This window comes from Balaenoptera acutorostrata, chromosome 6 (genome assembly GCF_949987535.1).
Source record: "Balaenoptera acutorostrata chromosome 6, mBalAcu1.1, whole genome shotgun sequence".
Classification (NCBI taxonomy): domain Eukaryota; kingdom Metazoa; phylum Chordata; class Mammalia; order Artiodactyla; family Balaenopteridae; genus Balaenoptera; species Balaenoptera acutorostrata.
In genome coordinates, this window is record NC_080069.1 from 106,306,074 (window position 1) to 106,322,522 (window position 16,449).

Consider the following 16,449-nt stretch of genomic DNA (forward strand, 5'->3'; position numbering starts at 1 on the left):
CTTGTAGTCTCCTACCTCCTTCAAGTTCATTATCTCAGATTACAGGTACTTGTCTTCCTTAGTAAGACCATAGCCTTGAAAACTAGAGAAAAAAAAAGGTGATCAGCAGGCTGGAGACCCAAGGAACAGTTGGTGTTGCAGCTTGAGTCTGAAGGCAGACTGTTGGCAGAACTCCCTCTTCCTTGAGGGGGAGTGAGTCTTTTCCTTAAGACCTTCAAATGATCGGATGGGGCCCACCCACATTATGGAGGGCAATCTGCTTTACTCAGAGTCTATTGATTTAAATGTTAACCTCATCTAAAAAATACCTCCACAGCAACATCCAAACATGCTCGATCAAATATCTGGGTACCATGGCCTAGCCAAATTGACTCATAAAAGCAACCATCACATCAGCTAAGGCTTTTATGGAAAGGAGACTGGGTGGGAAGGAGAGGGGATTGAAACATCCTGTGTGGGCATTTGACCAAGAAAAGAGAAGTAGTTTAGATAAATGAAGGAAACATCTAGAACAGAAGGTGGTTCTTATTTCCACTCTGTGGTTGCGGAGCTGCCAGGCAGAACTGCTTCACAAGCTATCATACAAATGTAAGGGCAGCTATCTAAAAGTAAACATGGCAGGGAAGCATCTGTGAGGCCAAGAGCTTTAGTCCTTTCAAGTTGCCTTTGGTTCCCATGTGCTGTGCACAGCCGAGTGCTGGGGGTGGGGTACTGGTTAGAAGATCCTTCATAGCAAGACCAAGGTAGTTCTGTGGAGAAGGCTGCAGAGATAACAAACCAGTTGGTCTGAGGTCAAATGGACTCACAGCCAGACCTCAGAAAGGTGTAGAAGTGGCAGGGCTGAGTAAGCCAGGGAGCACCCAGACTTTGCCCAAGCAGAGAGAGAAAGAGAGAAACACAGCAGACCTCAAATTTCACCTTTTGCAGACTTCAGTTGCAAGCACTAGCAGGTCAGTCTGCAATTAGGTAGATCAAGGTTGTTACTTCTGACAGCAGCCTCCAGCTGGCTTTGTGCCTCAGGGCTCCAGCATTTCCCTTCCATCCTAAGGTTCCGTAAGCCACACCCAGGTGCCATCTCGAAGAGGAGTTGCGGTGGTGGGGGTGGGGGGGCAGGTGAAAACCATTGCTTTCGAGATTGGACCTTATTCTCCTAGAGAAACTGAGAAGTTTCTAAAGGGTTTATTTAAATTATTGGCGTAAGTTAAGTATAAATTATATAAAATTTAAAGTCCACACTTTATCTGCTAACTGGCATGAAGATTAGGTCTCTAGATTCATTAGAGAAAGTAATACATTTCAAAGTTGATGTGTGATTGCATTTGTGACCTTGTTATATTAGTAAGTGGTAAGGAGTGAAAACTAGGTCTTCATTTCTTCAAAGTTTTCTGCTGGCTTCCAGAAAGTAACATGATGCACCAAAACTCTCCACGGTCCTCCACTACCACTGACTGACCCCTACCAGCCTTGATCCCGCCCTCTGGCCATGGCCTTCTAACATTCACTCCAAGGTCAGCTTAGGCTAACTGAAGGACGGGCGCTTCTAACCTTCTTCTTTGTAAATGCATTGCTATGCTTTCATTACTTTTATTTTGAGAAATAAAAAAAATATAGAAAGGTATAAAGAATAATATCATGCACATTACCACTATCCAGATTAACAAATGCTAAGGCTTTGTCATATTTGTTTCTAGTTTTTTAGACACGAGTGAAACACTACAGATGAAATTACAGTCCCCTTTGACCATTATCCCCAGACCCGTTTTCTTCCTACCTTCCCCAGAAGCAACCAGGTTCATGAGTTTGATGTGTGTTCTAGTCCATTGGAAAAATACCTTTATATATACAAATGCACACATCCGTGAAAAATACAAAATATTTTGTGTGTGTTTTAAAATCTAATCAGGTGGTACCCAACTGTATATATAATCCAATAACTGCATTTTTCATTCAATCTTCGTGAGACTACATGCTAATGATTCTAGCTATTCATCTGCTACATTTTATTTACTCTCCTGTTGATAGGCATTTAGTATTTTTTCCCTGATTTTTAAATTTATAGCCAGATTTCAGTGGACATCTCTGAATGGTAGTCCCCCTTCATCTGTGGTCTTGCTCTCCATGGTTTCACTTTCTGCGCTTTCAGTTACCTGTGGTCAATGACAGTCCAAAAACTATTAAATGGAAAAATTCCAGAAATAAACAATTTGTAAGTTTTAAATTGCTTGCTGTTCTGATGAAATCTCGTGCCATTCTGCTCCGTCCCAACCAGGATGTGAATCATACATTTGTCCAGCACTTCTTACCCATTAGTCACTTAGTAGCTGTCTCAGTTATCAGATTGACTGTTGTGGTACCTCAGTGCTTGTGTTCAAGTCACCCTTATGGCCCCAAAGTGCAAGAGTAATGATGCTGGACAAGACATAGTGTATAGAGAGTTCGGTATGACCCACGGTTTCAGGCATGCACTGGGGGTCTTGGAATGTATCCCCCGAAAATAAGGGGGGAACCGCTGTCTGTGTTTTTCATGGACACCATGTTTATCTCTCTGTGGCATGCTTCTAGAAGTGGACTGCTATATTTCTTGTACTTGTATGCAGTAGTTCTCACACTAGGGGATCAATAACCTATGTGTGTGTCTGTCTTTCCACCTAGAAGCTGAATTCCTTGAGGTTGGGGGCTGTGCTTTATTCATCTCTGTATTGCCAGCTCCTGACACATAATGTTGAGATAAGTGAATAGATACACGAATGAATGAAATGCTCCCCCTGCTTTCCCAAACTAGCTTCTTCCCTCACCCTAGCATAAGAGTAAAGGGAAGTCCCTGCCACGACTTAACAATATGTGTTACTCAAACTAGCTCATTTAATTACCATGACTTTCTGAGATATACCGTTTTACAGCTGATGAAACAGAGGCTTAGAAACGTGAAGTGAATTCCTGCCATCACAGTCAGTTAGGCGTGAAGGCAAGATTTGAACCCAGGTCTGTCCAGATCCACAGACTGCGGCTTCTCCATTCTCTTCCGCTACCTCTCCAATACTGGGACTTGCTAATATGGAACTGGTCTGATCTTTTGCCTTCATAAACATGACATCAGCTCAACAGTTCTCTCCACTTCCATGAAATCTTTTTTCCTTCAGAGTCTGGGGAAATCACCTTCATTAATTATCCCACAGCTTTGACTAATTAACCTATATCCTTCTGTCTTGGGCCTTGAGAGATCTACTTAGGATTTTAAAATGTGAGCGAGATGCTTTATCAGTGAGGCTGACCCTGTAATTCTCATAATAATGGGAAAGCTAGACCAAGGAGCCGAGGAAACGTGCTCAGAGTGACGTAGTGAATTGGAAGCCAAGCTAAGTTCAGTACCAGGTCTCCTGTGCCTGTGTCTGGAGCCCTTTCATCTGGCATTTGGCTCTTCTCTGACAGGGAAGAGAGCTGGGTGGGGTATGGCTTTGCTGTCTAACTGATTTCAGGGGCAATGCAGAAGGGCATGGGGCAAGGACTGGGGGCAGGAACGAACATCCCAGAAGCCAAGGAACGCGCACTCAGTGAAGTCCAGCTTGGTAAGTACCAGATGGAGATGCTGAATCCGCTGGACTCAGGTCAGAGGAGAAAGCTGTCTTGGCTGCATGGGACTGTACTGGCCAGGGTTGGCTAACTGCCGCAACAGACAACCCCATACACTCTGTGGCAGAGCACTATACCAATTGATTGCTTGCTCACGTCACGGCCCAGTGCTCTTGGGTTTGATCTCTGCTCTCTGGGGTTGTTTGGGGGAGTCAGTCTCCTTCCATCTGCAGACTCTTCCCTCTTCAACCCACAGCCTGCAAAGTCAGTGTCCAAGGCGAGTAGGGAGCTGTGAGCCAGGGCCAGTCAGGGGCATAGCCTGGGCTAGAGCGGGCATTCCTCGCTCTATGGCCGGGGGCTGGCATTTCTACCACACTGTCCTGCCTCTCAGCATCTCTGATCCTGTTTTCTCCTCTCAGGAGTGGGAATCATGCGGCCTGTTCTGCCCATGCTCAGCACTGAGACTTCACACCCTGGAATATGTTTTATAAATGGGCGTGTGCCCTGCAGATATAAGCATGGCGGTGGTTTCTTTTCTAAGTGACAAAGAATTAAGCAGCCTGCCCACCCTGACCTAGAATCCTTTTCTTTAAGGCCCTAAAAGTAGATGACAAATCTGAGGAACATTCCTCAAGGATGGGAAGACAGCTGCAGTGTGACCGCCTAGGACACGGTCACTGCCGCTGTGATTTAAGGCACAGGGAGCATCTCTCCCCAGGTGGTGTGGTGAACACGTGCTGTGTGTACGTGTTGACACTGGGAATCAGTTCCCACCTCTCCCAACCCCTCCCACCTGTAGCTATCAAGCTTATAGCCGCAGGGTCAATGGTTGACATTGAACCCGGGCTGCAGCACCACTGGGAGCCTGGCAGGGTAGTTGGTTGGCCAGAGCGTGGAACTTGGAACCTAGTACGTCTGGTTCGAGTCTTGGTTCTAGTGCTCAGTGGGCTCACTTTCCTCATCTATACAAGAGGGAGAATGCCTTACACGGTCGTTTTGAGAATGAAAGAGCTCATTATGAAAACTGCTGAGCAGATTGAAAAGAGACAGCAGTCAGGAAAGCTGCGGTTATTTTCATGCCATGTCCAATGTGCTAGAGAGATGAATTCTGGGCACTTGTATAAGGGTTGAGTCAGAACGTTACCTTGTGGCTTCCCAGGTGGCCCCATTTCAGTAAGCGGACTTTTGCCTCAGTGTCCCCTCCCTGCCTCTCCCAGTCACTTCCCTGAATCTTTGCGGGCTTCACGGAGGCCAGATCCAGTCAGGCCAGATCCCCGGCCACCACTGCCACCTGAAGGTCCAAGGGCTGGATTCCCAGGCTGGGCTCCACCATCTTGACCACTGGGTAGTGCAGTCTAAAATCTAAAGTTTCTCCATGGCCCGTTCATGGTTTGGCTTGTATTGACCTCACGGACCTGGTCTTATATAGCTCTCCTGTTTCTCACTATAGCCACGATGAGCTTCCCCCTCAGCTTATCAGGCCTAAAGCACAGCCTGAGACAAGAGCTTGGCAGGTATTCCTAGGATGCAGGAGTGAGGGTGTGGGCAGGGTGAGGCAGGGAGGAGGGCAGGACCAGTGTGTGCTTTGGTATGCAATTCTTGCCGTGGGCAGCCATGGCTCCATCCTACTGGAGTTCCTGCGAGAAGGCCTGCGGAACGTGCCTCGGAGTTGCCCCATGGAAGGAGAGGAGCCCGGGCCTTCATCCAGGCCTCCCATCCCTCACTAGTTGAGGGGTCCCAGGGATGTCCCACCTCCAACTTTGGAAACGTTCCTGAGTTAGATCTGAGTGGGCTTCCCAGGCTCTGAAGAAAGCCCTGAGGCAGAGGATGGAGAGACTTAGAGGCACGTGCTTGAAGGATGACCTGTCCACTGCAGCCACACTGAGGGCAGAGACGATGTCGGATACAGGAAGTGTCTGCTGGACCCATACTCAGCAGGCTGCAGGCTGCTTCTCACTCGGGGCCTTTCGCTCTTCCCCCCCACACTAGTGGTCTAGGTTCAAATGCCGCCTTCTCCAAAGGGGCTTTCCTGGCATCCTATCTGTAGACACCTACCTGTGATTACTCCATCCCAATATTTTTCTTGCGATGACTCTTCTCTGGCAGCCCGGACAGTGTAGCTTAAAACCTACCAGCCGGTACATGTGTCTGGGTGTTGGGATAGGTTCAAACAAGACCTGCACCAGGCTTGGGTTGGGGTCATTACAGAAGACTAGGGGTCAAATGCCAATGCTGGTCCAGGGAGCAGGTGCCAAAGGAATGCTAAAACTTTGGTTGATGATCAGATATTGGGGTCGAAAATGTCAGAGGAGTCAGGCACAGCAGGCAAGGTAAGCACCCAGCAGAAACTAACCAGGCAGTAGGAAGTGGGGACTTAGGAGGAGACCAGAAGGAAGGTCCAGTGTTATTTCTGCAGACAATGTCAGGCTAGTAGGAGTCTCTTGGGAATGGACAAGATGCACTTCCTGGTCCTGCTTTGTCATTTAAAGAGCACTTTCCTGTCTCTGGCTTTCTCTCCCTCAGTGTGGCCACACCAATGATGTCACTAAAGGTTGGGAGAAGTGACAACTTGTGTACACACCTCAATGAAGGTGCATTTCTATCATGTAGGTCATTTTGAAACCCTGAAGGTGATGGGATTTTAAGACCAGGAAAGAATCTCTTTTTGAGTCTTGGTCCAAAGGGGAAGCAGCCTGAAGCGACCCCTAGAATTCTGGAGACTCTGGAATGCAGACCAGCAGGACACTGCCTTCCACTGACCATAGTTTTCCGAGCCGCAGGTGACAGCAGCCACTTCTCTACAGACCAGCTCAGCAGGACCAGCTTGCCTGAATACAGTGTGAGTCACAGACTGTGGTCAGAAGCTGGGGATGCAGGTGTTCCTTTCACAATGACCTCGAGAACCCTGTCTCAATTCTCCACACTGGGGGAGAAGCATCAAGTCAGGAAGAGCCTGCAGAATGACGTGTCTGCCTTGTAGGCAGAGAAAACAGTAGGTTGCATGCCCTTATGTGTATGGATCTTCTTCCCTTCTGACTCAGTTACAGCACACAACCTCTTGGCTTTTGCTGTTTGTACAGTGAGGTTCTGCAGTTCCTGAGAGTGAAACTTGAGTGGTAGAGGAAAGACTTATTCCTTACCCGTATAATCAGTGTCTGTACTGCGTGGGCAGCCTCCACTGCCAGCCTTTGCAGTGTATTCAGTGTCCAGTTGACCCTTGAACAACACGAGTTTGAACTGTGCAGGTCCATGAATACACGGATATTTTTCAGTAAATATGTACTATTGGATCTGTGGTTGGCTGGAGCTGCAGATGTGGAACCGTGGATATGGAGGGCAGCCTGACTATCCACAGCTGTCTTCATGGTTCCCAGATCATGAGGTTCTAAATTAAAGTGTTCCATTTAATCCTAATTGCATTAACTAAAGCACCTCCTCAAGAGTGTAGTTTTGAAGTTATCTAACCTTTCTGTGCCTCAGTTTCCTCCTTTGTATAATGGACATAATGGCATTTTTTACCTCCTAGGATTTTTGTGAAAATTACACGAGTTTCTACATGGGAAGCACTTATAACAGTACTTGGCATATATCTGGAGCTGTTTTAAGTGTTTGATGTTATTATTTTGTAGTATCATCACTCATTTAAAGATGGTGACTCTGAGGGAGAGAAATCAGATATTGTTTTCAAACTAGGGGAACCCACACTGGGAACCAGTGTGCACTTTCTTATTTTAAAGATCTGTCTTACCTTTTTGCAGAAAGATTTGCGATGGTTTATGGATTAAACAGAAGCAAAATCAAATCACTGGGATGAAAAAGAGAACAGAGACCCTTAGAAGGATCTAGAAGGAATAGTTTATGCCCCAGACCTGAGCTGTGATGACTGGAATAGTGGCCAATGAATTTGTCTTTAATTTCCTTGCAGTTAAGGCAGTGAGGGAACATGCTGGATGACATATGTTTCTCCTCCTGATCACAGCATCAGATACACATTCATTTGGAGAAATAAACTCAGCGGGGGCAGGGAGGGCGGACCAGACACAATAGGAATTTATTATGTGGTTCCTTTAAGTATAAGTGACTCTGAGTGGAATTTCCTGTGGCTGTGTACCCAGTTTTACTAATGAAAAGCTGTCAGATATGTGAATCTTATGTGAATCCTCTGGCAGATCCAGGGACTTTGCTTTTTGGAGCTGAAACACTAAATTAAAAATCATCCTGTAGATGAAAATCACATTATGAGTGTTAGCTGCCTCTCACATTTAGCAGAGGTATACTTAAATTTTAGATTTCCTTCTCTCCCTCTGCCCCAAACTCTTCCGTGGAGCAGCTACCTGAACCCAAGGCACATGAACTCACCTGTCTGCTCTTCCTAAATTAACTGCAAGCATTCATATCAGCTCCGTCTATACATCAGCCAGGCAAAGGTTCACCGGTCACTCACTGTGTGCGGTGTGGATCTAGGGAGTAGGAGGAGGATACCATTTGCTGAGCCCTAAGTCTATGCGAGATGCTTTCTGGGACACTTTACTGCATACGCATTATTGCAAACAAATCATTGCATTTGTTGTAATCATTCGAGGTAGCTATTATTATTTCTTTTTTAATTTTTTAAAAAATTATTTGCTTTATTTTTTTATTATTATTATTTTTTAAATTTTATTTATTTATTTATTTATTTATTTATTTATTTATTTATTTATGGCTGTGTTGGGTCTTCGTTTCTGTGCGAGGGTTTTCTCTAGTTGTGGCAAGCGGGGGCCACTCTTCATCGTGGTGCGCGGGCCTCTCTTGTTGCGGAGCACAGGCTCCAGGAGCGCAGGCTCAGCAATTGTGGCTCACGGGCCCAGTCACTCCGCGGCATGTGGGATCTTCCCAGACCAGGGCTCGAACCCGTGTCCCCTGCATTGGCAGGCAGATTCTCAACCACTGCGCCGCCAGGGAAGCCCATTATTTCTGATTTATAGATGAAAGCATTTGTGGCTCAGAGAAGTTATGGAACTTAACCAAGGTCACACGGCTAGTTCTGCAGCAGAGCCAGAGCTTGAAGCCATCATTCATTGGTTGAGCATATCTCTATCTTCCTTGCCAGAGTTTGCCAAGGAATGATTCCTGCCCTCTCCACACCTGCAATCCGGTTGGAGAGGCACTCTTCTAGCTCCTTGCCCAGTGGTCTTGTTATGATCGATCTCAAGACTTAGTATTAAAAATGTGTATTTTATGCTGTACATGAAGCCATTTAAATTCCATTTGAATGCTCGTGGTATTTAGCTTAAGTGGGGAAGAAAGGATGAAGTGGTGACTGAGTTAGGGAGCTGAATGATAATATTATATATGTTTTACACTTAAGATCTCCTTTATGGAGACTGTGTCTTTGAGCAAACCTCCTATAATTTCCTAAGAGAAGTTTAGAAAGTGAAATTTGACCTTGAGCAGTCTCTTGTAGCAAATCCTGGCCCAGGGAGGCAAGACAGTGAGAGTCTCTGGCAATAAGTCATGGTTGAGGCTGCATATTTCTTTTTCTGTAAGGAGCTTGCTTCGGAGAAACTAATTAAACCCAGAAATCTTAGGAGGTCCATGGTGTTGCCAGCTTGCAAATATGGCTCCTCCCCAGGGTGTTCCCCGGAGGAAGGGCTCTGTCTGGGCAGAGAGACAGGCAGCAGTCTGGTTTTCCTTCACCTCTCCTGTCTTCCCAGACGGCCACTTTCTTCTTAAGAACAACATCTGTGTTTCGTAGTGTCTTAACTCTTTCTTTCTTTTTTTCAATTTTATTTAGTTTTTATACAGCAGGTTCTTACTAGTAATCTATTTTATATGTATTAGTGTATATATGTCAATCCCACTCTCCCAATTCATTCCCCCCCCCACAGCTGCTTTTCCCCCCTTGGTGTCCATTTGTTTGTTCTCTACATCTGTGTCTCTATTTCTGCCTTGCAAACCGGTTCATCTGTACCATTGTTCTAGATTCCACATATATGCGTTAGTATGCGATATTTGTTTTTCTCTTTCTGACTTACTTCACTGTCTTAACTCTTTCTTGACAGCCCTTCCTCATGTTGTATTACAGACTCAGGATGGAGCCTGAAAGCCTGGAGTAGAGCTACATTCTGGACGCCTTGTATGATACAACTGACTGAACCAGAGGTACAGAGTAAGTCCATTTTGGGGCTGGAAGGGACCTTACACCACTCTGTTTAATGTCTAACCACTACCAAGAGCTGGGATCCCTGCAGTATCAGGGGCTCACTGCTTCTGTGACTGCCTGTTCTCTGGATGGCTTTGGTCGCTACAATTTCTTTTCTTATTTGAGTGCCATTTGTCGCCGTGTAGATTTAACCATTGGACCCTCGTTCTTCCCTCTGTCGCCTAACAGAATGTCTGCTCTTTCCTTTCCATGACAGACCTTCAGAGATTTTGAGACAGAGGTTATGTACCTGCTTATTATTCCATTTTTCTCTCTCTAAAGAGCTGGGGATTCTAGTCTTCCCACTATCCTGATTGTCTAATATGCACCGTTCAAAGGATGACAAATATATTAATGAAACGTCTATTAATTGAGTGCAACCTTCTTTTCGAATGGGCCTGGTTGTGACCTCACTGTCCTTCCCAATAACTTCCAGGCAACTATTATAAATTGATTTCTTAATAAATAAACATTAATTGTGCAGCTACTGTGTTTAAGCTCCATGTCCTGTGGATGTGAACACAGCAGAACAGTCCATTTCCTCATGGAATTTGTAGCCCACTCTGAAGCTAACCCTGTGTTGCACTGAGTTGGAAGCTCTTTGCTACCCTGAACTGGGCTTTTGGGTGGAGACAGATGCCTTTTCATACCTGACTCTGATGCTCACCTGAAAGGTGCCCAGGTGGAGTGTGGTCTTCTCCCTCTACTGAGCTGGGTCTACTATGTCCCTCTCTCCCAGATTTCATTTGCACACCTGGGGCCTGGTCTACTCTGTCTTTTGCTAATTGCTTAGAAGACCTTGATTGTGGAGAAATATATACACGGAGAAGCTAAATGCCTCTGGGGATAATCCAGGCCTCATTTTGCACCAGAAAACAGAGGCACTTTTTGGAGAAGCTTTTGAACCCACAACTAGGTGAATCCAGTTTAGTGATGTTCCTACCATACCTGGAAAATTCCCTTTCTCTCTTTCTTTTTCTCTATTATTTTAGTAACCTTTCAAAGTTAACGCTTGCAAATAAAAGGCTTGAGCGGTCAGCTGCTTTTGCTTACTTCCCATCAGTCCTTGAGAAATGAAGGTTCTCTGTGTGGTGGGGTGGTAGGACCTCTGTCCAAAACTGGAGGACGCTCTCCAAGAGCCCATATGTGTGGAAAGTCCCTGCAGAAGTAATTTTCACTGGCCACGTATTATCCTCTGTCTTTGAAATGACTGATACTTATGGTGTTTTTTTCCTCTAAATGTCCTATTGGATTTCTCCCTCCTTGGCTGTGAGACAATCTCAGCCCATAGCCTGTCCCTCCCTAGGAGAGGCTGCTATCTGGGGCTCTTGACAGAGCAATTCCTTTCCTGTTTCTTTAAATCCCACCATTAGCTTTTGACCTGTTGAGGCAATGAGGTGGGTGAACGGGAACTGAGTGTGAATCCATATTGACTGCATGGCCACTTTGGAGAAGTCACTTCTTTTCTGAGTTTGTTTGTTTCCACTTACAATGATGATCTGGGAACAAAGTCAATACTCAGTGAATTGAATAGAAAAATAAGGTGAGGCTAATAGACCTCTCCTCCCAGGTCTGATCATGTATTCCGTAAACAAGTAATGATTGAGAAAAACAGAACAGGCTCCATTCTAGGTGTGGGGATACAGCAGAGGGGAAACGCATTTAAAGTCCCTGTTGTCACGGAGCTTGATTTCTGGAAAACATACACGCAATTAAGTAAACCAGTAGTATGTCTGTCCGGTGAAATTATGTGCTATGGAGAAAAATAAAGAAGAGTACTGGGAATGGGCGGGCATGTGTGCGTGTGTTTTTGCACATGTGAGTATGCAAGTGTGTGTTTATGTAGGAGGTGAGGGAAAGGCTCATTGAGAAGGTGACACTGGGAGGACACCTGAAGAACATGAACAAGTGAGCCCTGCATGGGGGGGAGGTTGGTGTGGCAGAGTGCCCCAGGCCAGGGGTCTGCAGTGGGAGAGTGCTTGCTGGGTTTGGAGAACGGCAGGAGGCCAGTGTGTTAGCGCATCATGAGAGAGGGGTTGAGGTCAGGGAAGCACCAGGGCACAGATCACTCGGGGCTTCAAAGGCCACTGTGACACCTTGGCTTTGCTCTAAGCCGGAAGGTGAGCTTTGGAGGCCTTTAAGCAGCGGAATGAGATGACACAACTCAGCATTTCAGGAGGATGGCTCTGGGGAGACAGAGGGTCCTTGGCTTCATTTTCAATGCTGTCCAAGCTGCTCAGGATAATCTGGAGGGATCGGCATCTAAACCAGGCTTTAGAGGTGAAGGGAAAGTAAAACAACAGCGACCAACGGCAATAGGAGCTAGCCCCCAATTCTAGACGTGCCTCACTCTGTCTGCAGAGAGAAGCAATTGGGAAGGAGGACAGAGGTCTTGTTGCTGCGGGGCAAGGGGCAAGCCAAAGGAACAGCCATAGGACAGGAGAAAATGTGTGAGCTTGGCCTTCACAAGCAGCAATCGGGGTTAACAGGTGAAAGTGAATTGGTGATGGGACATCAATACAGTGGAGCAAGGCGGGTCCTCGCCAGGGGTCCTTGCAGAATCTGAGTGGGGACTGGATACGTGGGCCAGAAACCCTCCTTCCCTGTCCCCACCCTGTGCTCCTCTCCCCTCCCCACACAGCGTACATTTGTAAGAGGTGATAAGCAAGAGGGTTTGTGGCTGTTGACAGGAGGCTTTGTGTAGCAGAGGGGGAGGAAAGAGCAGAAGAGGTGCTTGCCATGCCCTGCTGCTCTGGGCTGGGTGTCAGCCCCTCCTCGAAAGAGGGATTAGAGTGACAGTAGAGAAGGTGTTTTCCTGAAAGCGTCTGTGAGCCTGGGAGCCCCTCGTTCCGTCAACACATCCGCAAGGATGTGCTCTCCTAAAGCCGGGGTAGGCTGCCATCTGCTGGTGGACTTCAGTATTTCGCCCAGATGCTCGGCTTTGGACAAAGGTCTTTCAACGTCAAAGACAGATCTGCGCTGGCATTTTCTCAAGGCCAGGCGCTGCCCATATTCTCTTTTAAATCATCACAGATTCTCATCAGCATAGGTCCTCTTCATTCTCATTTTTAGGGATGCTCGGAAAAATTAAGTGACTAGACCCAGATCATTCAGTAATTGGAAAACTTGGAATTCGAGCTTGGCTCTGACTACAAACACAATTACTTAAAGAAGCTGGTATGATCACATCAGCTTTGCAGACTGTGAGTGTTGTGAGGGAACCAGCAAATGGCAGGTGTTCCGTGTGTGCTGAACAGAAAAGTGGATACAGGAATAGATCTGCGGATGGATGGCTGCTCCTCAAGGCGCTGCAGCCCGAGGGGTCAGCCGACCTAGGTTTTAGTCCCAGCTCTGGCACTTCAGGGCCGGTGAACTTGGGGAAGTCATCTCATCGCTCTGATACGCAACTTTTTTGCCTGTAACTGCAAACTTTTGACTGTGTGTGTGTGTTTTCTTTCTGAAACGTCTTGAAATCTATTTTCCAGTCTTGGTGGGGTTGGAGCGATTCTCAAGAGGACAGCTTTTCCCTGCTTCCCTTCCAAGCTCTAAATTCTTTTTCAGGGCTCTCTGGGGAGGGAGGAGGATGAGGGAGTGAGCCCTGTGCTAGCCACTAAGACACCACACCAGCCCAAATCCTGGCAAGACGCATGTGTGAGGAGTACAGCACCCCACGGGCCGGAGGACACAGGTGCACAAGCAGATGCCTTTCTAGTGCAGGAGTGAGCTTTCTGAAGGGCAACGCTGGTATCTCCTGGCCTAAATATCTCCAGCTCTCAGCTGCGCTCAGAGGATGCAAAGCCTGCAAGGCCAGGCCCTGCACCACCTTCACCCTTGGTGTCCAGCCACGGCTTCCCCTGGCATCGCCACAGTAACCTCCAGGCCCCCCCACCCCGATTCTCCTGCTCACCCTACCCAAATTCTGAAGGGCAGTGCCCTTGTGCTCCTTGGCACCCTGTAGTCCCCCCTGTTCCGGAGGCTAATGGAGCCTTGACTTCAGCTCCCCACATCCCTAATTAGTCTGGCTTAATTGAGACGACAGGGAAAATCTCCTGTAGGAATTGAGAGCAGCTTAAAAATGGGGTGTAGACATGGAGAAGCTCTCTGAGACCTCAAGCCCTATGGGTTTTACCTTCTAAACGTCTCTCAGAGCTATATGCTGCATCTCCAGGACCACAGATGTAAACTCAGTCACCTTTCAACTGGACTCCTGCAGTGACCTCCTTACGGCTCTTTCCCATCTGTACCTCCCGGCCCAAAGACAAATTGCAACAAAAAGGTGTTGTTTTTTTTTTAATTGAAGTAGAGTTGAGTTGCAATATTGTGTTAGTTTCAGGTGTACAGCACAGCGATTCATTCCCGTATTCATTCATTTACATTTATATTCTTTTTCAGTTTCTTTTACCTTATAGGTTATTACAAAATATTGAGTAGAGTTCCCTGTGCTATACAGTAGGTCCTTGTTGGTTACCTATTTTATATATAGTAGAATGTATATGATAATCCCAACCTCCTAATTTATCCCTCCCTCCACCCCCCCCTTTCCACTTTTGTAACCATAAGTTTGTTTTCTATGTCTGTGAGTCTCTTTCTGTTTTGAAAATAAGTTCATTTGTCTCTTTATTTATTTATTTATTTATTTTAGATTCCACATATAAGCGATATCGTATGATATTTGTCTTTCTCTGACTGGTTTACTTCACTTAGTATGATAACCTCTAGGTCCATCCATGTTGCTGCAAACGGCATTATTTCATTCTCAAAAAGATTTAAAAAAAAAAAACAACAGACATGAGCATAATACTTCTCTGCTCAAAATTCCTTAGTTGCTTCCCATTGCATTTAGGAGAAAGATTAAAATCCTCATTCTGGACCAAAAGAACCTGCAGAACAGGGTTCCTGTTGCCGCTGCAGCCTCTCTTTCTCCTGAGCCTCTGACTTTCTTTCTGAGCAGGCTAGCAGCCTCAGGGCCTCTAAAAATGTTCTGCCCTCTGCCTCCCCTGCCTTGCTCACTGGTTAACTCCTATCGACCATTTAGATCCCAATTCATGTGTTGTTCCTCAGGGAAGCTATCCTGGTCAGATCCTCATTAGATGTTCTCCTAGCGTCTCGTATTTGCTTCCAAAGCATGCCTTCAGTCTGCAGTTATACACCCGCTTGTCTGCTGTGAATGTATAACTCACACTGCCATCCTCTCCCTGGCGTGGAGGCTGCATGAGGGCAGGTTGTTCACTTAGTGCTGGACACGTGGGGGTTACGCAGTACTGACTTTCAAATGAAAAGGGGAATGAGAATATTGGGAGAAGAGAGCTGCTCGGCACAGCCCACAGGGAGCCCCCTGGATACTCTGGAGTTGGCGAGGTGCGGTGGGAAGGAGAAAGGCTTGGGACTGGCAAGCCAAGAAAGGGAGCAGGTGGGATGGATTGTAGTCCCAAAGGACGGGGCTGTGTGGGTAGATGCTGTGATGGTGGGTGTGGGGAAGCAGCCTCAGAGGCTCTTTGGTCTGCCTTCCTTGCTGAAGTTTAGAAGTCCCTCCGCAGGTATCCAGCGGGCCAAGCTCAAGTTGTGTGCCCAAGCCCGGCTACCATGGGGAAGAGGAAAAGAGTATTTTCCCTTGTGGCTTCCATGGTGGGAGGAAGGACCCTCACCCAATGGGAAATTCTCCAAAACCAGAAAGGAGCTGGGATGCAGGGAAGCCAATAAACGACCACCGTGCACTACAGGGAGAGAGGCATGAGCAGAAATAATGGGATAAGACCAGCAGGTAACTGTAACAGTGGTACCTAGTGCCTGGGTATCCCCGAGAATGGGCACGCCCGTCAGGGTCCCTGAGAAAAGTTTAACTAGAGGGCCTATTTCCAAAGGGGTGGGCAGGCTGGAGGAGAACCACAAAGGCCAGCACGGTTCCCCGGGTCTAGTAGCAGCTGATGTGCAGAGACCACCCCTGGCCTGAAGGGGCAAGTGGCGGGGGGGGAGCAGTTGTGTGGAGACAGTCAATTGACAGGCAGTGTAACTCCTCTGAGGGAAACTCTCCCACCATGATGGCCTGCCCGCCATGATGCTGTAGAGGTGGAGCTGGAAAAGGAGCTCCCCGACTCACCCCCGCTCCGTCTCCATCAGTCTCTTCCCTTCCACGTCCCTGCGCTGCCCGCTGGAAGCCTGGGGGCGTGGGAGTCCATTGGTCTAATTCATAAAGGGTGGTCTTAAGGATACAGAGCACGGAGAGGGGAGCAGAGCAGATAGGGGAGGGGCAAAGGGGGGACCAAACACCCTGGAAACGCACTTTCAGTGGAGAGCTACAGAGTGCCTCATGGAGGTGGAAGTGGGCTTGGACTTTGAGGGGGAGTAGAATTTCACAAGACCTTTCAAGATGGAGGAGGGTGCTTGAACAAAGCCACAGAGCCAGCCACTGAGAGATGTGTTTGAGGAATACCGAGCCCACACTTCTGTCCAGAACTTGTGGAGTGTAGACAGTCTGAAACCCACTGTGGTGGTTTTGAATGCCATGGCCTCGGGCCTTCTGCCTACCCAGTCTCCATGTGGAGGCGTCTGTGCTCTTCTGAAGGCCATGATTAAGGACTCTTGTTTGATGCGGCGTCTTCACCAAGAGACTTCGATTCCTGTGTGGCTTCTGGGGAATACCTTACCAGCTTAGTTACATCTCTCTCTCTCGGGAGGGGTTAAGTTGGGGCTCGCGG